This window comes from Pseudophryne corroboree, chromosome 5, assembly GCF_028390025.1.
Source record: "Pseudophryne corroboree isolate aPseCor3 chromosome 5, aPseCor3.hap2, whole genome shotgun sequence".
Classification (NCBI taxonomy): Eukaryota; Metazoa; Chordata; class Amphibia; order Anura; family Myobatrachidae; genus Pseudophryne; species Pseudophryne corroboree.
The window spans coordinates 45,910,157-45,935,000 of NC_086448.1; positions in this window are offsets into that span (position 1 = coordinate 45,910,157).

Sequence of the window (24,844 nt, forward strand, 5' to 3'; positions counted from 1 at the left end):
AAGATCTCATTGACAAAATGCTGGAAGACAGCTGGAGCATTGCTCAATCCGAAGGGCATGACGAGGTACTCATAATGTCCGTCACGGGTGTTAAAGGCGGTCTTCCACTCGTCACCCTCACGGATCCGGATGAGATTGTATGCACCTCGCAAGTCCAGCTTTGTAAAGATGGTAGCTCCGCTAACTCTGTCAAAGAGCTCAGTAATCAGGGGTAAAGGATAACGGTTCTTGATGGTAATGTCGTTCAAACCTCTGTAGTCGATGCACGGCCGCAGACCACCATCTTTCTTTTTTACAAAAAAGAAGCCTGCGCCGGCTGGAGAAGAAGAAGGTCGAATGAACCCCTTTGCTAGGTTCTCTTTAATATATTCCTCCATAGAATGCGTCTCAGGCAGAGACAACGGATAAGTTCGGCCTCGAGGTGGAACCTTCCCTGGAACGAGATCAATCGGACAGTCCCATTCTCTATGAGGAGGAAGGATATCAGCAGAAGCTTTACTGAACACATCCGTGAAATCTTGATATGGAGGAGGTGGAACATCAGACGACCTGGGGGAGGAAGAACAGACAGGCAATACTTTAAACAAACATGTCTCAGCACAGGAGGAACCCCATGCCAGGATTTGCGTAGTCGTCCAATCAATTGTAGGATTGTGAAGATGGAGCCATGGAAGGCCCAGGACCACAGGATGTGTGGCTCTTGGAATCACTAAAAAAGAAATAAGTTCGGAATGAAGAACTCCCACTCTCAGACAAACTGGTAGAGTCCTTAAAGAAATAACTGCATCAAAAATTTTGCTGCCATCCACGGCAGTTAAAGAAATGGACGAAGGAAGTCTCTCGGTGGGTAGGGACCACCGTTTAACATAGGCTTCGGTAATAAAGTTCCCAGCTGCTCCGGAATCAAGGAGGGCAATGACGTTCCGATAACGTTGAGCAACTTGAAGCGAGACTGGGAGATTACAATCTTGAGGAGATGGAGAGGAGATCATTACTCCTAGCCGGCCCTCTCCTTGGCGAGCTAGGATTTGGAGTTTCCCGGACGTTTGGGACAGGCATTAATGGTGTGAGACGGAGCTGCACAATAGAGACAGAGAAACTCGGAGAGACGTCTTCGGCGCTCAGCAGGAGTTAAACGGGAACGGCCAAGTTGCATGGGCTCATCTTTAGATGGTGACAGTTGACGAGGAGGAGGAGCAGAAGATTTTGGAGCAGATGATCTTCCACGCTCAGTTGCTCTCTCTCTGAAACGTAAATCAACTTTCGTGCAGAGTGAGATTAGCTCATCTAACTTAGAAGGTAAGTCTCTGGTAGCTAACTCATCTTTAATACGCTCAGATAAGCCATGCCAGAATGCAGCATACAGGGCCTCGTCGTTCCATGCCAGTTCGGATGCCAGGATCTGGAACTGTATCAGATATTGTCCTACAGTACGTGACCCCTGGCGTAAACGGAGAATCTCGGATGAAGCTGAGGTTACCCGGCCTGGCTCGTCGAAGATGCGCCTGAATGTTGACACGAAGGCAGTGTAGGAAGATAGCAGGGTGTCGGACCTCTCCCATAACGGTGATGCCCAATCAAGGGCTGAGCCACTGAGAAGAGAAATAATGTAGGCAATTTTTGTACGGTCACTGGAAAAATTGCCAGGTTGTAGCTCAAACTGAATCTCACACTGGTTGAGAAATCCCCTGCAGAATCTTGGAGATCCGTCAAATTTTGCTGGCGTTGGAAGATGAAGACGTGGAGCAGAAATGGGTAAGGTGGGTGGGGTTATAGCTGGAGTCACTGTGGTTGACGCACCAGACGCGCCTGATCCACGGAGAGGTGTCTGAATCCCATCCAGCCGAGTAGAGAGATCCTGGAGACAGCGGATGATGTGGCCCTGTGCAGCCTCCTGATGTTCTAGTCGGGCTGCCAGTTCTTGCATCGGCCTGGCCGCTTGATCCTGGTCTCCGGCTGGATTCATTAGGTCAGTGCTTACTGTCACAACTGAGGGCCTGAGCTGACGGGAGGCAGCCTCAGTTGTAGGGGCTGAGATGTACCGGAACCTGGGAGGTTGTATCAGACCCCTGGACATGTAAGTAACATGAATAATAATTGCCCGAAGGCGTGACCACGACAACTTGGATAAAAGTCAATGATGTTTATTATGACAACTCCGCAACACAGCAGCGGTAAAAGAAAACGTAAAAGTCAGCAAAGAATAAATACAGTTCCTGGGTACTACAGGATGGCAGGAGCCACAGGGCACTGGTAGTGTGAGATAGTTCTTATGATCTTCTAGATGGAAAGTCCTTACCAGGCCCGACTGTAGCAATGGAGATAACCCAGGATTGTGCCAGCTGGTGTTCCAGGAAAAGCTGGGTTGCTGAAGATAAAACAGCTGCTGTGGATACTGGCTGGAACCAGACTGTTGTTAGCACGGAGTGGATACTGGCTGGAACCAGTTAAATAATAAATGAACTTGGGAGCGATGAAATATGAACTGAAATGTAGAACTTGAGAGCGGAGAAATAATAATACCGGTGGAGAGTGGTAAAGTGTAGAAAGGACACCGGCCCTTTAAGGGAAGCTGTACTCTGCTGGAAGCTGAGCTGGAAGCAGGTAATGTTGTAGCTGGAAACAGATGAATCCACAATGGATTGGAGAGTCAGGCTACACCGCAGGTGGAATGCTGGTGCGGGTCTCTATGGTGGAAGTCTTGAGACAGGAGCTGGAACCTGGAAGACAATCACAGGAGAGAGACAAACAGGAACTAGGTTTGACAACCAAAGCACTGACGCCTTCCTTGCTCAGGCACAGTGTATTTATACCTGCAGCAAGGAAGGGATTGGCTAGGCAATTATGCAGATTATCAATACTGAGAACAGATTGGTGGAAATGATCAGCTGACAGAATCCAAGATGGCTGCGCCCATGCAGACACTTGGAGGGAAGTTTGGTTTGTAATCCATGTGGTAATGAAAACAGTAATGGCGGCGCCGGCCACCGGAGACAGGAGGCGCCAGGCTGACAGATGCACATCCAACCACGCGGACACAGCGGAGGCCGCGGCTGACGTAATCGCCACTCAGACACTCTGCATGCAGAAGAGCAGGGACGGCGGCGGAGGCCGCGGGAGACGCCATGCCAGGTGTAATATGGCGTTTACTGTGACAGCGTCCCAGAGTGACAGGAGAGGATACAGGAATGTACACATCAGGATAACAGATGGGATCCGGTCCTGGAGCGCTGAGCCAGCCTTAGGAGGTATCTGATGGGTAAGAAATGGCGTCCAGATACCCGGATCGTGACACCACAACCTAACCCTACCCCCCCCCCAGGCTAACCCTACCCCTCATGCTTATCCCTAACCCTTCTCCATCACAGCCTAACCCTAACCCCCCCAGGCTAACCCTACCCCTCATGCTTATCCCTAACCCTTCTCCATCACAGCCTAACCCTAACCTCGCCCCCAGGCTAACCCTACCCCTCATGCTTATCCCTAACCCTTCTCCATCACAGCCTAACCCTAACCCCCCCCCCAGGCAAACCCTACCTCTCATGCTTTTCCCTAACCCTTCTCCATCACAGCCTACATCTAACCACCCCCCCAGGCTAACCCTACCCCTCATGCTTATCCCTAACCCTTCTCCATCACAGCCTAACCCTAACACCCCCCCCCCCAGGCTAACCCTACCCCTCATGCTTATCCCTAACCCTTCTCCATCACAGCCTAACCCTAACCTCCCCCCAGGCTAACCCTACCCCTCATGCTTATCCCTAACCCTTCTCCATCACAACCTAACCATAACACCCCCCCCCCCAGGCTAACCCTACCCCTCATGCTTATCCCTAACCCTTCTCCATCACAGCCTAACCCTAACCTCCCCCCAGGCTAACCCTACCCCTCATGCTTATCCCTAACACTTCTCCATCACAGCCTAACCCTAACCTCGCCCCCCAGGCTAACCCTACCCCTCGTGCTTAACCCTAACCCTTCTCCATCACAGCCTAACCCTAACCTCACCCCCCTGGCTAACCCTACCCCTCATGCTTAACCCTAACCCTTCTCCATCACAGCCTAACCCTAACCTCGCCCCCCAGGCTACCCCTACCCCTCATGCTTATCCCTAACCCTTCTCTACCACAACCTAACCCTAACCTCCCCTGGCTAACCATACCCCTCATGCTTATCCCTAACCCTTCTCCATCACAGCCTAACCCTACCCCCCCCCCCAGGCTAACCCTACCCCTCATGCTTATCCCTAACCCTTCTCCATCACAGCTTAACCCTACCCCCCAGGCTAACCCTACCCCTCATGCTTAACCCTAACCCTTCTCCATCACAGCCTAACCCTACCCCCCCCCAGGCTAACCCTACCCCTCATGTTTATCCCTAACCCTTCTCCATCACAGCCTAACCCTAGCCCCCACCAGGCTTACCCTACTCCTCATGCTTATCCCTAACCCTTCTCTATCACAGCCTAACCCTAACCTCGCCCCCCTGGCTAACCCTACCCCTCATGCTTAACCCTAACCCTTCTCTGTCACAGCCTAACCCTAACCTCCCCCCCAGGCTAACCCTACCCCTCATGCTTATCCCTAACCCTTCTCCATCACAGCCTAACCCTAACCTCGCCCCCCTAGCTAACCCAACCCCTCATGCTTAACCCTAACCCTTCTCTATCACAGCCTAACCCTAACCTCCCCCAGGCTAACCCTACCCCTCATGCTTTTCCCTAACCCTTCTCCATCACAGCCTAACCCTAACCTCGCCCCCTGACTAACCCTACCCCTCATGCTTAACCCTAACCCTTCTCTATCACAGCCTAACCCTAACCTCCCCCCCCAGGCTAACCCTGCCCCTTATACTTACCCCTAAACCTCCCCTCCTGCTGTCTAACCCTAACCTCACGTCCCAACCTAACCCTAACCCTCCCCCTAGTGCTTAACCAAAACCCTTCCCTCCCGCAGCCTAACCCTAAACCCCCCACCACAGCCTAACCCTCCCGCTAGTGCTTATCCCTAACGCTCCCCTACCACAGCCTAACCCTAACAAATACCCCCCAGCCTAACCCTCCCCCTCATGCTTATCCCTAACCCTCCCCTCCCACTATCTAACCCTAATTCCTCCCCCTGACCTAACCCTCCCCCAGTGCTTAACCCTAGCACCCCCCTCCCACAGCCTAATCCTAACCCCCCACAGCCTAACCCTCTCCCTAGTGCTTAAACCTAACCCTAAGGCCAGCACTTACTGTCAGGATCCTCTGTCGGTATTTTGACTGTCGGAGTGCCGACTGCCAGGATCCTGACCGCTTACCCCTCCTGTAGAGATAAGAAGGCCGACAGGAAGCAGACATGGAAGGCAGTATTTGGATTAAGCATATTAGGAAATACACTGATTCATTGGTGGAAATAGAGGGCACGTATATTGTCGGATTCATATATGTCTTCTACTCACACAAAAAATGACTTTTAAGACTATAGGTAAAATAGAAACTTTTACATGAAATGAGTCACATGCTCTAATAAATCTGAAAATCATTTGGCACAGTATTGATATTAATGAGTTTGTTGTATTCTGTTACAGGCACATATTAACGTTAATAAACCTATCAATTTGCCGGGTTTAGTTGGCATGTGTCAAGTGAATTATGAAAGAAGGAAGGAAATCTAAATGTTGAAATCCCATGACCCCCTCCTCAATCCCTTTCAATGTACTACAATACAACTTGGCAGGCAGCCAAGCACTACTTTTATTTGTAACTGTGTTGAAACAATGTTGTTCTTTCTTTTCATTGTTACACTTTCCACACTGTGGGTGACAAAAGAAAGACGATAGTTTCTGATTCCAGTGAATGTTTGATATAGTTACAAAATTGCTCTGTTATAGATAGTATTGATCTCTATGGAAAACTGTATCACGTCTTAAATGGCATGCAGTCATAAAGTTGACATTCAGAAAGTCGACAAGAGAATGTCCCCACTGTCTGAATGCCAACATTCAGTATGTAGACCAGTGTCGGTTGCTCCCCTGGGGTCAGCGCCTCCTTCCAGAATCTGCCCGCCCCCAGACTCCTATGTAGCTAGCCAGTGGGAACCTGGTGGTCAGTCATATGCATACCGTCTTGGATGTCAACATGGTATGGGAAAGTCGACAGCCAGAATGTCAGTAGCTGATTTTAGGGTAAGGGTTAGGCTGTGGTTATGGTTGGAGGAAAAGAACATGTCAAATTACTTTATGTCAATATGGGTATGGGTCGTTGGGTTGACACAACTTAGGTCGACAGTCATTAGGTCGTCCACTATTGGTCGACATACAGTAGGTAGATGGGGTCACTAGGTTGACATGGTCATTAGGTCGACATGTATTAGGTCGACATGTCAAAAGGTCGACATGAGGGTTTTTTACTTTTTGGGGTGTTGTTTTCTTCGTAAAGTGACGGGGAACCCCAATTACTGCACCGTGTCCCCTCGCATGCCTCGTTTCACTCACCATGCTTCAGGCAAGGTGCCTCGCTCCACTACCGCTGCGCTCGGCACAGGTTACTATTCCCATTCGTAGTCCACGTGGGTCATAAAGTATGAAAAAGTAAAAAAAAAATATGAAAAACTCATGTCGACCTTTTGAACTGTCGACCTAGTACATGTCGACCTCATGACCATGTCAACCTAGTGACCCCTTCAACCTAATGCATGTCGACCAATAGTGGTCGACCTAATGACTGTCGACTTAAGTGGTGTTGACCTAATGACCGTATCTCGTCAATATTATGTCGGTGTGGAAACTGTGAATATCGACATTTAGCATGACGGTATTCTGTCAGTATCGATATTCTGAATGTCAACATAAAGAAAGTAAATTTAATATACTTCACTCGTCTTAACATCAAGGCCCATATTTATCAAGCCTTGGAAATGGATAAATTGCACGGTGATAAAGTACCAACCAATCAGCTCCTAACTTCCATGTCACAGGCTGGGTTTGCAAAATGACAGTTAGGAACTGATTGGCTGGTACTTTATCTCCGTTGGCTTTATCTCCATCCAAGGCTTAGTAAATAGACCCCTAAGTCATCTGATAAAAAAAAATGAGGCCAAAACACAGTACAAGTTCCAGTTTGAGTTAAAACTTTTCCACTTTTCTATCTACTTTCTGGTAGTATTAGTATAGAGAAGTAAAATGAACACGGTGCACCTGGACGAGTCCTCTACAACTGGAGCGGCTGCTGCTTAAATTCTGCAGATGTGGGGCCTGATTCAGACAGACAGAGATCGCAGCCATAGGTTATCTGAAGTCTGTGCGTACGCACCTTGACAATAGTGGACGGTTTGTTGCACGCGTGGCTGCTTCTCTCATCCATGAACTGGGTATTTCTGGCTGCAGCTATATGGTTACCAATAGGTCTGTCTCTTGAGAGTGTGGGGGAAAGAAAGGATACTTGTAGGGACAGCACGATTCAGTACTCACATTAGCATAAGGCAGTGAATCTGTCTGCCAGGTAACTGCTTCCAAATCACAATCATGTTTGTAATGTGAGATACAAGTTATGTGGCTGGGGACATTATGGGACTAATTAGGAGGTGGACACACTGCCAATGTCGGACATATCTTATCCCTAACCCTTCTCCGTCACAGCCAACCCTAATCCCCCCTCAGGCTAACCCTACCCCTCATGCTTATCCCTAACCCTTCTCCATCACAGCCAACCCTAACCACCCCCCACAGGCTAACCCTACCCCTCATGCTTATCCCTAACCCTTCTCTACCACAACCTAACCCTACCACCCCCCAGGGTAACCCTACCCCTCATGCTTATCCATAACCCTTCTCCATCACAGCCTAACCCTACCCCCCCCCCGCCAGGCTAACCCTACCCCTCATGCTTATCCCTAACCCTTGTCCATCACAGCCTAACCCTAACCACCCCCCCCCTGGCTAACCCTACCCCTCATGCTTATCACTAACCCTTCTCTACCACATGTCACAACTGAGGGCCTGAGCTGACGGGAGGCAGCCTCAGTTGTAGGGGCTGAGATGTACCGGAACCTGGGAGGTTGTATCAGACCCAAGGACATGTAAGTAACATGAATAATAATTGCCCGAAGGCGTGACCACGACAACTTGGATAAAAGTCAATGATGTTTATTATGACAACTCCGCAACACAGCAGCGGTAAAAGAAAACGTAAAAGTCAGCAAAGAATAAATACAGTTCCTGGGTACTACAGGATGGCAGGAGCCACAGGGCACTGGTAGTGTGAGATAGTTCTTATGATCTTCTAGATGGAAAGTCCTTACCAGGCCCGACTGTAGCAATGGAGATAACCCAGGATTGTGCCAGCTGGTGTTCCAGGAAAAGCTGGGTTGCTGAAGATAAAACAGCTGCTGTGGATACTGGCTGGAACCAGACTGTTGTTAGCACGGAGTGGATACTGGCTGGAACCAGTTAAATAGTAAATGAACTTGGGAGCGATGAAATATGAACTGAAATGTAGAACTTGAGAGCGGAGAAATAATAATACCGGTGGAGAGTGGTAAAGTGTAGAAAGGACACCGGCCCTTTAAGGGAAGCTGTACTCTGCTGGAAGCTGAGCTGGAAGCAGGTAATGTTGTAGCTGGAAACAGATGAATCCACAATGGATTGGAGAGTCAGGCTACACCGCAGGTGGAATGCTGGTGCGGGTCTCTATGGTGGAAGTCTTGAGACAGGAGCTGGAACCTGGAAGACAATCACAGGAGAGAGACAAACAGGAACTAGGTTTGACAACCAAAGCACTGACGCCTTCCTTGCTCAGGCACAGTGTATTTATACCTGCAGCAAGGAAGGGATTGGCTAGGCAATTATGCAGATTATCAATACTGAGAACAGATTGGTGGAAATGATCAGCTGACAGAATCCAAGATGGCTGCGCCCATGCAGACACTTGGAGGGAAGTTTGGTTTGTAATCCATGTGGTAATGAAAACAGTAATGGCGGCGCCGGCCACCGGAGACAGGAGGCGCCAGGCTGACAGATGCACATCCAACCACGCGGACACAGCGGAGGCCGCGGCTGACGTAATCGCCACTCAGACACTCTGCATGCAGAAGAGCAGGGACGGGGGCGGAGGCCGCGGGAGACGCCATGCCAGGTGTAATATGGCGTTTACTGTGACAGCGTCCCAGAGTGACAGGAGAGGATACAGGAATGTACACATCAGGATAACAGATGGGATCCGGTCCTGGAGCGCTGAGCCAGCCTTAGGAGGCATCTGATGGGTAAGAAATGGCGTCCAGATACCCGGATCGTGACAGCACCCCCCCCTTTAGGAGTGGCCCCAGGACACTTCTTTGGCTTTTGAGGAAACTTGGAATGGAATCTCCGGACCAAGGCAGGAGCATGGACATCAGAAGCATTGGTCCATGAACGTTCCTCAGGACCATAACCCTTCCAATCAATAAGATATTGTAGTTGACCGTAACGGTGACGTGAGTCCAGGATCTTGGCCACTTCATACTCAACGCCTCGTTGAGTTTGGACTTTCGGAGTTGGAGGAAGTGAGGAATGAAACCGATTCAAGATCAGCGGTTTCAACAGGGAAACATGGAATGTCCTGGGTATTTTTAAGAAGGGAGGCAACTGGAGTCTGTAAGCAACAGGATTGATGACTTGTTCAATCTTGAAAGGACCGATATAGCGAGGTGCAAACTTCATACTGGGAACTCTTAACCTCAAATTCTTCGTGGATAACCATACCCGATCACCCACCTTGAGAGCAGGAACTGCTCGACGCTTCTTATCCGCAAACTTCTTGTACCTGAACGATGCCTTGAGCAGAGCTGATCGTACGCTCTTCCAGATATTGGCAAACTGATGCAAGGTGATATCCACTGCGGGAACAGAAGTTGCTGGAAGCGGTTGGAACTCAGGGACTTTAGGGTGGAATCCAAAGTTAGTGAAGAATGGTGTTGAAGCAGATGAAGAATGATACTGGTTGTTATGACAGAACTCGGCCCAGGGAAGTAATTGAACCCAGTCATCTTGAGAGGAGGACACATAGATGCAGAGGAAGGCCTCCAAGTCCTGATTCACCCTCTCGGTTTGACCATTGGTCTGAGGATGGTAAGCCGTGGAAAACTTTAGCTTGACTTGGAGGACTTGACATAAACTTCGCCAGAATTTGGCTGTGAATTGAACTCCTCGATCTGAGATAATTTCTTCAGGAAGACCGTGGAGTCGGAAGATCTCTTGTATGAATACTTGAGCCAACTTGGAAGCTGACGGAAGACCGGTGAGAGGAATGAAGTGTGCCATCTTGGTGAACCGGTCAACTACCACCCAGATGGTATTGAACTTGTTGCACATGGGTAAGTCTGTAATGAAATCCATCGACAAGTGGGTCCATGGTCGACGGGGAACGGATAGTGGAACCAGTTGCCCCGCAGGCGACTGGCGGGATACTTTATGTTGGGCACACTTTGGGCAAGATGCAATAAACTCCAAGACGTCCTTTTTCAGAGTTGGCCACCAATAGGACCTAGAGATAAACTCCAGGGTTTTTTGGATACCTGTATGTCCGGCAAAACGGGAAGCATGGGCCCAATGCATGAGCTTCTTCCTTAGCATCGGCTTCACAAAACTTTTCCCTGATGGGGGCGTAGAGTCCATCCCTACCGTGGAGAATGCCAACGGATTTATAATAGGATGCTTGTCTGAAGACTCTGACTCATTTTCTTGCTCCCATGAGCGGGAAAGGGCATCGGCCTTGCGATTCTGAGAGCCCGGACAGAACTGGAGTTTAAAGTCGAACCTGGAAAAGAAAAGTGCCCATCTGGCCTGACGAGGGTTGAGACATTGTGCGCCCTTCAGGTATAAAAGGTTCTTGTGGTCTGTAAGTATGGTGATTGAATGAGAAGCTCCCTCCAACAGATACCTCCACTCTTCTAGAGCGAGCTTGATGGCTAGCAACTCCTGGTCGCCAATGGCATAGTTGCGCTCAGCTGGGGAGAACTTCCGGGAGAAGAAACTGCAAGGGTGTAAATGGCCATCTTTAGCCCTCTGAGATAACACCGCTCCTACTCCAACGGAGGAGGCATCCACCTCTAAGATGAAAGGAGAGTCGATGTCAGGCTGTTTCAGAACAGGCGCAGAGATGAACCTTTGTTTTAAAAGATGAAATGCTTGCATGGCTTCTTCAGACCACTTGGACGGGTTAGCACCCTTCTTAGTGAAAGCAGTAATAGGCGCCACAATGGTGGAAAAGTCTCGTATAAACTTTCGGTAATAGTTGGCGAACCCTAAGAACCTCTGGACCCCTTTGAGGGTTAAGGGTACCGGCCAATTTTGGATTGCTTGTAGTTTCTCAGGATCCATCTCTAGTCCGGAACCGGACACAATGTACCCTAGAAACGGAATGGACTTGACTTCAAAGACGCATTTTTCTAATTTGCAATAGAGATGATTGACACGGAGACGGGACAGAACCTCTTTAACCCAAAAACGATGTTCCTCTAAATCGTTGGCAAAAATGAGGATATCGTCTAGATAGACCACGACATGACGGTATAGAATGTCTCTGAAGATCTCATTGACAAAATGCTGGAAGACAGCTGGAGCATTGCTCAATCCGAAGGGCATGACGAGGTACTCATAATGTCCGTCACGGGTGTTAAAGGCGGTCTTCCACTCGTCACCCTCACGGATCCGGATGAGATTGTATGCACCTCGCAAGTCCAGCTTTGTAAAGATGGTAGCTCCGCTAACTCTGTCAAAGAGCTCAGTAATCAGGGGTAAAGGATAACGGTTCTTGATGGTAATGTCGTTCAAACCTCTGTAGTCGATGCACGGCCGCAGACCACCATCTTTCTTTTTTACAAAAAAGAAGCCTGCGCCGGCTGGAGAAGAAGAAGGTCGAATGAACCCCTTTGCTAGGTTCTCTTTAATATATTCCTCCATAGAATGCGTCTCAGGCAGAGACAACGGATAAGTTCGGCCTCGAGGTGGAACCTTCCCTGGAACGAGATCAATCGGACAGTCCCATTCTCTATGAGGAGGAAGGATATCAGCAGAAGCTTTACTGAACACATCCGTGAAATCTTGATATGGAGGAGGTGGAACATCAGACGACCTGGGGGAGGAAGAACAGACAGGCAATACTTTAAACAAACATGTCTCAGCACAGGAGGAACCCCATGCCAGGATTTGCGTAGTCGTCCAATCAATTGTAGGATTGTGAAGATGGAGCCATGGAAGGCCCAGGACCACAGGATGTGTGGCTCTTGGAATCACTAAAAAAGAAATAAGTTCGGAATGAAGAACTCCCACTCTCAGACAAACTGGTAGAGTCCTTAAAGAAATAACTGCATCAAAAATTTTGCTGCCATCCACGGCAGTTAAAGAAATGGACGAAGGAAGTCTCTCGGTGGGTAGGGACCACCGTTTAACATAGGCTTCGGTAATAAAGTTCCCAGCTGCTCCGGAATCAAGGAGGGCAATGACGTTCCGATAACGTTGAGCAACTTGAAGCGAGACTGGGAGATTACAATCTTGAGGAGATGGAGAGGAGATCATTACTCCTAGCCGGCCCTCTCCTTGGCGAGCTAGGATTTGGAGTTTCCCGGACGTTTGGGACAGGCATTAATGGTGTGAGACGGAGCTGCACAATAGAGACAGAGAAACTCGGAGAGACGTCTTCGGCGCTCAGCAGGAGTTAAACGGGAACGGCCAAGTTGCATGGGCTCATCTTTAGATGGTGACAGTTGACGAGGAGGAGGAGCAGAAGATTTTGGAGCAGATGATCTTCCACGCTCAGTTGCTCTCTCTCTGAAACGTAAATCAACTTTCGTGCAGAGTGAGATTAGCTCATCTAACTTAGAAGGTAAGTCTCTGGTAGCTAACTCATCTTTAATACGCTCAGATAAGCCATGCCAGAATGCAGCATACAGGGCCTCGTCGTTCCATGCCAGTTCGGATGCCAGGATCTGGAACTGTATCAGATATTGTCCTACAGTACGTGACCCCTGGCGTAAACGGAGAATCTCGGATGAAGCTGAGGTTACCCGGCCTGGCTCGTCGAAGATGCGCCTGAATGTTGACACGAAGGCAGTGTAGGAAGATAGCAGGGTGTCGGACCTCTCCCATAACGGTGATGCCCAATCAAGGGCTGAGCCACTGAGAAGAGAAATAATGTAGGCAATTTTTGTACGGTCACTGGAAAAATTGCCAGGTTGTAGCTCAAACTGAATCTCACACTGGTTGAGAAATCCCCTGCAGAATCTTGGAGATCCGTCAAATTTTGCTGGCGTTGGAAGATGAAGACGTGGAGCAGAAATGGGTAAGGTGGGTGGGGTTATAGCTGGAGTCACTGTGGTTGACGCACCAGACGCGCCTGATCCACGGAGAGGTGTCTGAATCCCATCCAGCCGAGTAGAGAGATCCTGGAGACAGCGGATGATGTGGCCCTGTGCAGCCTCCTGATGTTCTAGTCGGGCTGCCAGTTCTTGCATCGGCCTGGCCGCTTGATCCTGGTCTCCGGCTGGATTCATTAGGTCAGTGCTTACTGTCACAACTGAGGGCCTGAGCTGACGGGAGGCAGCCTCAGTTGTAGGGGCTGAGATGTACCGGAACCTGGGAGGTTGTATCAGACCCCTGGACATGTAAGTAACATGAATAATAATTGCCCGAAGGCGTGACCACGACAACTTGGATAAAAGTCAATGATGTTTATTATGACAACTCCGCAACACAGCAGCGGTAAAAGAAAACGTAAAAGTCAGCAAAGAATAAATACAGTTCCTGGGTACTACAGGATGGCAGGAGCCACAGGGCACTGGTAGTGTGAGATAGTTCTTATGATCTTCTAGATGGAAAGTCCTTACCAGGCCCGACTGTAGCAATGGAGATAACCCAGGATTGTGCCAGCTGGTGTTCCAGGAAAAGCTGGGTTGCTGAAGATAAAACAGCTGCTGTGGATACTGGCTGGAACCAGACTGTTGTTAGCACGGAGTGGATACTGGCTGGAACCAGTTAAATAATAAATGAACTTGGGAGCGATGAAATATGAACTGAAATGTAGAACTTGAGAGCGGAGAAATAATAATACCGGTGGAGAGTGGTAAAGTGTAGAAAGGACACCGGCCCTTTAAGGGAAGCTGTACTCTGCTGGAAGCTGAGCTGGAAGCAGGTAATGTTGTAGCTGGAAACAGATGAATCCACAATGGATTGGAGAGTCAGGCTACACCGCAGGTGGAATGCTGGTGCGGGTCTCTATGGTGGAAGTCTTGAGACAGGAGCTGGAACCTGGAAGACAATCACAGGAGAGAGACAAACAGGAACTAGGTTTGACAACCAAAGCACTGACGCCTTCCTTGCTCAGGCACAGTGTATTTATACCTGCAGCAAGGAAGGGATTGGCTAGGCAATTATGCAGATTATCAATACTGAGAACAGATTGGTGGAAATGATCAGCTGACAGAATCCAAGATGGCTGCGCCCATGCAGACACTTGGAGGGAAGTTTGGTTTGTAATCCATGTGGTAATGAAAACAGTAATGGCGGCGCCGGCCACCGGAGACAGGAGGCGCCAGGCTGACAGATGCACATCCAACCACGCGGACACAGCGGAGGCCGCGGCTGACGTAATCGCCACTCAGACACTCTGCATGCAGAAGAGCAGGGACGGCGGCGGAGGCCGCGGGAGACGCCATGCCAGGTGTAATATGGCGTTTACTGTGACAGCGTCCCAGAGTGACAGGAGAGGATACAGGAATGTACACATCAGGATAACAGATGGGATCCGGTCCTGGAGCGCTGAGCCAGCCTTAGGAGGCATCTGATGGGTAAGAAATGGCGTCCAGATACCCGGATCGTGACACCACAACCTAACCCTACCCCCCCCCCAGGCTAACCCTACCCCTCATGCTTATCCCTAACCCTTCTCCATCACAGCCTAACCCTAACCCCCCCAGGCTAACCCTACCCCTCATGCTTATCCCTAACCCTTCTCCATCACAGCCTAACCCTAACCTCGCCCCCAGGCTAACCCTACCCCTCATGCTTATCCCTAACCCTTCTCCATCACAGCCTAACCCTAACCCCCCCCCCAGGCAAACCCTACCTCTCATGCTTTTCCCTAACCCTTCTCCATCACAGCCTACATCTAACCACCCCCCCAGGCTAACCCTACCCCTCATGCTTATCCCTAACCCTTCTCCATCACAGCCTAACCCTAACACCCCCCCCCCCAGGCTAACCCTACCCCTCATGCTTATCCCTAACCCTTCTCCATCACAGCCTAACCCTAACCTCCCCCCAGGCTAACCCTACCCCTCATGCTTATCCCTAACCCTTCTCCATCACAACCTAACCATAACACCCCCCCCCCCAGGCTAACCCTACCCCTCATGCTTATCCCTAACCCTTCTCCATCACAGCCTAACCCTAACCTCCCCCCAGGCTAACCCTACCCCTCATGCTTATCCCTAACACTTCTCCATCACAGCCTAACCCTAACCTCGCCCCCCAGGCTAACCCTACCCCTCGTGCTTAACCCTAACCCTTCTCCATCACAGCCTAACCCTAACCTCACCCCCCTGGCTAACCCTACCCCTCATGCTTAACCCTAACCCTTCTCCATCACAGCCTAACCCTAACCTCGCCCCCCAGGCTACCCCTACCCCTCATGCTTATCCCTAACCCTTCTCTACCACAACCTAACCCTAACCTCCCCTGGCTAACCATACCCCTCATGCTTATCCCTAACCCTTCTCCATCACAGCCTAACCCTACCCCCCCCCCCAGGCTAACCCTACCCCTCATGCTTATCCCTAACCCTTCTCCATCACAGCTTAACCCTACCCCCCAGGCTAACCCTACCCCTCATGCTTAACCCTAACCCTTCTCCATCACAGCCTAACCCTACCCCCCCCCAGGCTAACCCTACCCCTCATGTTTATCCCTAACCCTTCTCCATCACAGCCTAACCCTAGCCCCCACCAGGCTTACCCTACTCCTCATGCTTATCCCTAACCCTTCTCTATCACAGCCTAACCCTAACCTCGCCCCCCTGGCTAACCCTACCCCTCATGCTTAACCCTAACCCTTCTCTGTCACAGCCTAACCCTAACCTCCCCCCCAGGCTAACCCTACCCCTCATGCTTATCCCTAACCCTTCTCCATCACAGCCTAACCCTAACCTCGCCCCCCTAGCTAACCCAACCCCTCATGCTTAACCCTAACCCTTCTCTATCACAGCCTAACCCTAACCTCCCCCAGGCTAACCCTACCCCTCATGCTTTTCCCTAACCCTTCTCCATCACAGCCTAACCCTAACCTCGCCCCCTGACTAACCCTACCCCTCATGCTTAACCCTAACCCTTCTCTATCACAGCCTAACCCTAACCTCCCCCCCCCAGGCTAACCCTGCCCCTTATACTTACCCCTAAACCTCCCCTCCTGCTGTCTAACCCTAACCTCACGTCCCAACCTAACCCTAACCCTCCCCCTAGTGCTTAACCAAAACCCTTCCCTCCCGCAGCCTAACCCTAAACCCCCCACCACAGCCTAACCCTCCCGCTAGTGCTTATCCCTAACGCTCCCCTACCACAGCCTAACCCTAACAAATACCCCCCAGCCTAACCCTCCCCCTCATGCTTATCCCTAACCCTCCCCTCCCACTATCTAACCCTAATTCCTCCCCCTGACCTAACCCTCCCCCAGTGCTTAACCCTAGCACCCCCCTCCCACAGCCTAATCCTAACCCCCCACAGCCTAACCCTCTCCCTAGTGCTTAAACCTAACCCTAAGGCCAGCACTTACTGTCAGGATCCTCTGTCGGTATTTTGACTGTCGGAGTGCCGACTGCCAGGATCCTGACCGCTTACCCCTCCTGTAGAGATAAGAAGGCCGACAGGAAGCAGACATGGAAGGCAGTATTTGGATTAAGCATATTAGGAAATACACTGATTCATTGGTGGAAATAGAGGGCACGTATATTGTCGGATTCATATATGTCTTCTACTCACACAAAAAATGACTTTTAAGACTATAGGTAAAATAGAAACTTTTACATGAAATGAGTCACATGCTCTAATAAATCTGAAAATCATTTGGCACAGTATTGATATTAATGAGTTTGTTGTATTCTGTTACAGGCACATATTAACGTTAATAAACCTATCAATTTGCCGGGTTTAGTTGGCATGTGTCAAGTGAATTATGAAAGAAGGAAGGAAATCTAAATGTTGAAATCCCATGACCCCCTCCTCAATCCCTTTCAATGTACTACAATACAACTTGGCAGGCAGCCAAGCACTACTTTTATTTGTAACTGTGTTGAAACAATGTTGTTCTTTCTTTTCATTGTTACACTTTCCACACTGTGGGTGACAAAAGAAAGACGATAGTTTCTGATTCCAGTGAATGTTTGATATAGTTACAAAATTGCTCTGTTATAGATAGTATTGATCTCTATGGAAAACTGTATCACGTCTTAAATGGCATGCAGTCATAAAGTTGACATTCAGAAAGTCGACAAGAGAATGTCCCCACTGTCTGAATGCCAACATTCAGTATGTAGACCAGTGTCGGTTGCTCCCCTGGGGTCAGCGCCTCCTTCCAGAATCTGCCCGCCCCCAGACTCCTATGTAGCTAGCCAGTGGGAACCTGGTGGTCAGTCATATGCATACCGTCTTGGATGTCAACATGGTATGGGAAAGTCGACAGCCAGAATGTCAGTAGCTGATTTTAGGGTAAGGGTTAGGCTGTGGTTATGGTTGGAGGAAAAGAACATGTCAAATTACTTTATGTCAATATGGGTATGGGTCGTTGGGTTGACACAACTTAGGTCGACAGTCATTAGGTCGTCCACTATTGGTCGACATACAGTAGGTAGATGGGGTCACTAGGTTGACATGGTCATTAGGTCGACATGTATTAGGTCGACATGTCAAAAGGTCGACATGAGGGTTTTTTACTTTTTGGGGTGTTGTTTTCTTCGTAAAGTGACGGGGAACCCCAATTACTGCACCGTGTCCCCTCGCATGCCTCGTTTCACTCACCATGCTTCAGGCAAGGTGCCTCGCTCCACTACCGCTGCGCTCGGCACAGGTTACTATTCCCATTCGTAGTCCACGTGGGTCATAAAGTATGAAAAAGTAAAAAAAAAATATGAAAAACTCATGTCGACCTTTTGAACTGTCGACCTAGTACATGTCGACCTCATGACCATGTCAACCTAGTGACCCCTTCAACCTAATGCATGTCGACCAATAGTGGTCGACCTAATGACTGTCGACTTAAGTGGTGTTGACCTAATGACCGTATCTCGTCAATATTATGTCGGTGTGGAAACTGTGAATATCGACATTTAGCATGACGGTATTCTGTCAGTATCGATATTCTGAATGTCAACATAAAGAAAGTAAATTTAATATACTTCACTCGTCTTAACATCAAGGCCCATATTTATCAAGCCTTGGAAATGGATAAATTGCACGGTGATAAAGTACCAACCAATCAGCTCCTAACTTCCATGTCACAGGCTGGGTTTGCAAAATGACAGTTAGGAACTGATTGGCTGGTACTTTATCTCCGTTGGCTTTATCTCCATCCAAGGCTTAGTAAATAGACCCCTAAGTCATCTGATAAAAAAAAATGAGGCCAAAACACAGTACAAGTTCCAGTTTGAGTTAAAACTTTTCCACTTTTCTATCTACTTTCTGGTAGTATTAGTATAGAGAAGTAAAATGAACACGGTGCACCTGGACGAGTCCTCTACAACTGGAGCGGCTGCTGCTTAAATTCTGCAGATGTGGGGCCTGATTCAGTCAGACAGAGATCGCAGCCATAGGTTATCTGAAGTCTGTGCGTACGCACCTTGACAATAGTGGACGGTTTGTTGCACGCGTGGCTGCTTCTCTCATCCATGAACTGGGTATTTCTGGCTGCAGCTATATGGTTACCAATAGGTCTGTCTCTTGAGAGTGTGGGGGAAAGAAAGGATACTTGTAGGGACAGCACGATTCAGTACTCACATTAGCATAAGGCAGTGAATCTGTCTGCCAGGTAACTGCTTCCAAATCACAATCATGTTTGTAATGTGAGATACAAGTTATGTGGCTGGGGACATTATGGGACTAATTAGGAGGTGGACACACTGCCAATGCCGGACATACACTAAACGACTGGGGTGGGGGGGATTAGGCATACACTGACTGCGGGGATTTGACATACACTGACTGACTTGGGGGAATTTGGCATACACTGGCTGACTGGAAGGATTTGGCATACACTAACTAACAGGGGGGGCTGGCATACACTGACTGACTGGGGGGATTTGGCATACACTGACTGACTTGGGGGAATTTGGCATACACTGGCTGACTGGAAGGATTTGGCATACACTAACTAACAGGGGGGGCTGGCATACACTGACTGACTGGGGGGATTTGGCATGCACTGACTGACTGGGGGATTTGGTATACACTGACTGGGGGATTTGGCATACACTGACTGACTGGAGGGATTTGACATACACTGAATGGGGGGATTTGGCATACACTGACTGACTAGGAGGATTTGACATACACTGACTGACTGGGGGGCATTTGGCATACACTGACTGCGGGGATTTGACATACACTGACTGACTGGGGGAGATTTGGCATACACTGGTTGACTGGAGGGATTTGTCATACACTTACTGACTGACTGGGGGGGATTTGGCATACACTGACTGACTGGGGGGATTTGACATACACTGGCTAACGGGTGGATTTGGCATACACTGACTGACTGGGAGGGATTTGGCATACGCTGACTGAGTGGAAGGATTTGGCATACACATATACCCCTTTTCCACTAGCATTTTTGAAAACTGGTAAATGCGCGGGGGCGCGCATTTACCCGTGTTTTTCCCTAGTGAAAACTGGTCCCCCGGCAAATTCCCGGATCTAGTGATCCGAGAATCCTACCCTGGTAGCTAGCCGGGTTTAACACGTGTTCAACCCGGTAAGCTGTCTAGTGTGAACGGGAGCCGTGTCAAGGCGACACGGCTCCCGTTCACAGTGCATAGGGAGGGCGGCGCTGGGAGAACATGTGATCTCCCAGCGCCACCCCTGCCGCGTCATTAGCGCGTCACCAACCCGGCAATTGCGGGGTTGGTGAGCGCTGTCTGCATGGGGCTGTAGCACGGGTCGCAGCCGTGTCAGGCGACACTGCTGCGACCCGTGCTACGCTAGTGGAAAAGGGGTATGACTGACCGGGTGGATTTGGCATACACTGACTGACTGCGGTAGATTTGGCATACACTGACTGACTGGGGGGATTTGGCATACACTGACTGACTTGGGTGGATTTGGCATACACTGGCTGACTGGGTGGATTTGGCATGCACTGGCTGACTGCTGTAGATTTGGCATATACTGACTGGGGGGATTTGGCATACACTGGCTGACTGGGGGAATTTGGCATAAAATGGCTGACTGAAGGGATTTGACATACACTGACTGACTAGGGGGAGACTTGGCAAACACTGGCTGACTGGGGTGAAGTTGGCATACACTGACTGAATGGGGGGAATTTGACATACACTGACTGACAGGGGGGATTTGGCATCAACTGACTGACTGTGGAGATTTGACATATACTGGCTGCCTGGAGGGTATTTAGAATACACTGACTGACTGGGGGGATTTGGCATGCACTAAATGACTGGGGGAGATTTGGCATACACTGACTGGAGGGATTTGACATACACTGACTGACTGGGGGGATTTGGCATACAATGACTAACTGGAGGGATTTGACATACACTAACTGGGGGAATTTGGCATACGCTGACTGACTAGGGGGAATTTGGCATACACTGACTGACTGGGGGGATTTGGCATACACTGACTGACTGGGGGTATTTGGCATACACTGACTGACTGGGAGGATTTGACGTACACTGCCTGGCTGGGGGGATTTGACATACACTGACTGAATGGGGGGGATTTGGCATACACTGGTTGACTGGAGGGATTTGTCATACACTTACTGACTGACTGACTGGGGAGGATTTGGCATACACTGACTGACTGGGTGGGGGGGATTTGGCATATGCTGACTGACTAGGGGGAATTTGGCATACACTGACTGACTGAGGGGGGTTTGGCATACACTGACTGACTGGGAGGATTTGACGTACACTGACTGACTGGGGGGGATTTGACATACACTGACTGACTGGGGGGGATTTGGCATACACTGGTTGACTGGAGGGATTTGTCATACACTTACTGACTGGGGGTGATTTGGCATACACTGACTTGTGGGGATTTGGCATACACTGGCTAACTGGGGAGGATTTGGCATTCACTGACTGACTGGGAGGGATTTGGCATACACTGACTGCCTGGGTAGATTTGGCATGCACTGGCTGACTGCGGTAGATTTGGCATACACTGGCTGACTGGGGGGATTTGGCATACACTGACTGACTGGGGTGGATTTGGCATACACTGGCTGGCTGGGGGGGATTTGGCATACAATGGCTGACTGGGAGGATTTGGCATACACTGACTGATTGACTGGAGGGATTAGACATACACTGACTGACTGGGGGGGATTTGGCATACACTGGCTGACTGGGGTGGAGTTGGCATACACTGACTGAATGGGGGGAATTTGGCATACACTGGCTGTCAGGGGAGATTTGGCATCAACTGACTGACTGGGTAGATTTGGCATACACTGGCTGACTGGGGGAATTTAGCATACACTGACTAACTGGGGGGGTTTGGCATACACTGACTGACTGGGAGGATTTGACATACACTGACTGACTGGGGGGATTTGGCATACACTGATTGACTGGGGGGATTTGGCATACACTTACTGACTGGGGGATTTGACATACACTGACTGACTGGGGGGATTTGGCAAACACTGGCTAACTGGGGAGGATTTGGCATACACTGACTGACTGCGAGGGATTTGGCATACACTGACTGACTGGAAGGATTTGGCATACACTGACTGACTAGGGGGGATTTGGCATACACTGGCTATTTGGGGGGATTTGGCATATGCTGATTGACTAGGGGGAATTTGGCATACACTGACTGACTGAGGGGGGTTTGGCATACACTGACTGACTGGGAGGATTTGACATACACTGACTGACTGGGGGGATTTGACATACACTGACTGTGGGGGATTTGGCATACACTGGTTGACTGGAGGGATTTGTCATACACTTACTGACTGATTGGGGGGATTTGGCATACACTGACTGACTGGGGGGATTTAGCATACACTGGCTAATTGGGGAGGATTTGGCATACACTGACTGACTGGAAGGAATTGAGATACACTGACTGACTGGGTAGATTTGGCATGCACTGGCTGACTGTGATAGATTTGTCATACACTGGCTAACTGGGGTGGATTTGGCATACACTGACTGACTGGGGTGGATTTGGCATACACTGGCTGTCTGGGGGGGATTTGGCATACAATGGCTGACTGGGAGGATTTGGCATACACTGACTGATTGACTGGAGGGATTTGACATACACTGATTGACTGGGGGGGATTTGGAATACACTGGCTGACTGGGGTGGAGTTGGTATACACTGACTGAATGGGGGGAATTTAGCATACACTAACTGACTGGGGGGATTTGGCATCAACTGACTGGGGAGATTTGGCATACACTGGCTGACTGGGGGGAATTTGGCATACACTGACTAACTGGGGGGATTTGGCATGCACTGAATGACTGGGGGAGATTTGGCATACACTGACTAACTGTAGGGATTTGACATACACTGACTGACTGGGGGGGATTTGGCATACACTGGTTGACTGGTATGGATTTGGTATACAATGACTTACTGGGGGGATTTGGCATACACTCACTGATTGGGGGGATTTGGCATACACTGACTGGAGGGATTTGACATAGACTGACTGGGGAAAATGTGGCATACACTGACTGACTGGGGGGATTTAACATAAACTGACTGACTGGGGGGATTTGACATATACTGATTGACTGGGGGGATTTGGCATACACTGGTTAACTGGGGGGATTTGGCATACACTGACTGACTGGAGGGATTTGACATACACTGACTGACTGGGGAGATTTGGCATACACTGGTTGACTGGTGTAGATATGCTATACACTGACTTACTGGGGTGGATTTGGCATACACTGACTGATTGGGGGGGAATTTGCATACACTGACTGGAGGGATTTGACATAAACTAACTGACTGTGGGGATTTGGCATACACTGACTGACTGGAAGGATTTGACATACACTTACTGTCTAGGGGGTATTTGGCATACACTGGTTGACTGGTGTGGACTTGTCATACACTGACTGACTGGAGGGAATTTGGCATACACTGACTGACTGGGAGGATTTGGAATATACTGGCTGACTGTGGTGGATCTGGCATACACTGACTGACTGGTAGAATTTGGCATACGCTGGCTGACTGGGGTGGATTTAGCATACACTGACTGACTTGGGGGGTATTTGGCATACACTGACTGGCATGGGGGGATTTGACATACACTGACTGACCTGGTAAATTACTGTACATCAATCTATGCTTGAGGAAGAGATATGCGATGCACACTCCTACACTAAGAACAGTGATAGGAAGAATAATTTAAATAAACCTTCACAATTAACATGGAGTATAATTGAACATCTTAGCACACATTTGCACAAATTTTTGAGCCCATGTGCCGTGACCAGGTGACTTCATAACATGGGTCCCTAACATTCCTAATACTTTCACATTATATAAATGTATCCAGGCCTTAGCTTTATATAGTACCCTTATCAATGTGTGATCTGAAATGCAGGAACCTTGCTAATTAAAACACCTGAGGGTGAATGGGAGGGGAGGTGTCATGAACTTTAAACTTGGCTCCTTTTTTCACCTATTTATTGTACACATGTAATGAAAAATTACTGTAAGACACACACCACTTATCTTTCAATTATTGCTATACACCAGTCTCGTGACCTGGCTCATTCAGCAATATTCTTCTTGTTACCCTATTGGAATAAACTTAGGGACACATTGGTTCCAATTATCATTGCTACACACAAACCTTGTAGAAGCCGGTGTACTTGAAACAGAGTGTGTGAGTTGGAGACTTATTTACCTACGGTCAGACCGCACTGAGTATGCCAACCTCGTCTGATCTTGGAAGCTATACACTGCAGGGCCTGGTCAGTACCTGGATGGGAGACCGCCAGGGATTATTAGGTACAGTAGGTATTTTACTCTCTCACACCGAATGAACTTTGTTACTTTCGGACAAAACACAGACCACAGACATTGAGGCAAAACCTTATTCAAGGGACAACAGTTCAATTATATATGTGTTAACATGATTGAAACTTACACGCATGCCTTATATGGGTCAGTAACCTCAGACTGGTGTATTGTATTTTATGATTTTTAGACATGGTTCAGATTACAGGTCAAATTGAAAATTAGATTACACTGAGCCTAATGGAGTGACTCCTTTCCCATAATTATTTCCTATTGTTAGGAGACATAGGTATTTCTGATAAATAAGGGAATAAACATATTTTTGCCCTCCAATATAATTGCTTCGCCTAGAATTATAGCATTTGTGTGTTTATTAACATAGAAACGTCTGCTCCCTTCATTCTAAGTATATCTTAATAAAAGTTAAATTTTAATCGATTCATATTTTCATTTTCTTAAGTGTGCCCTGGAAAAGACATATTGTTGCTTTTGTCTTTTGTTCTTTCAAAAGACCACACCCTAATGAATGGGAGGGGTGCCAATACCAGTGGAAGGAAGCTTGCCTTCCAGTGTACAATGGGGGTCTTTCCGAGTTG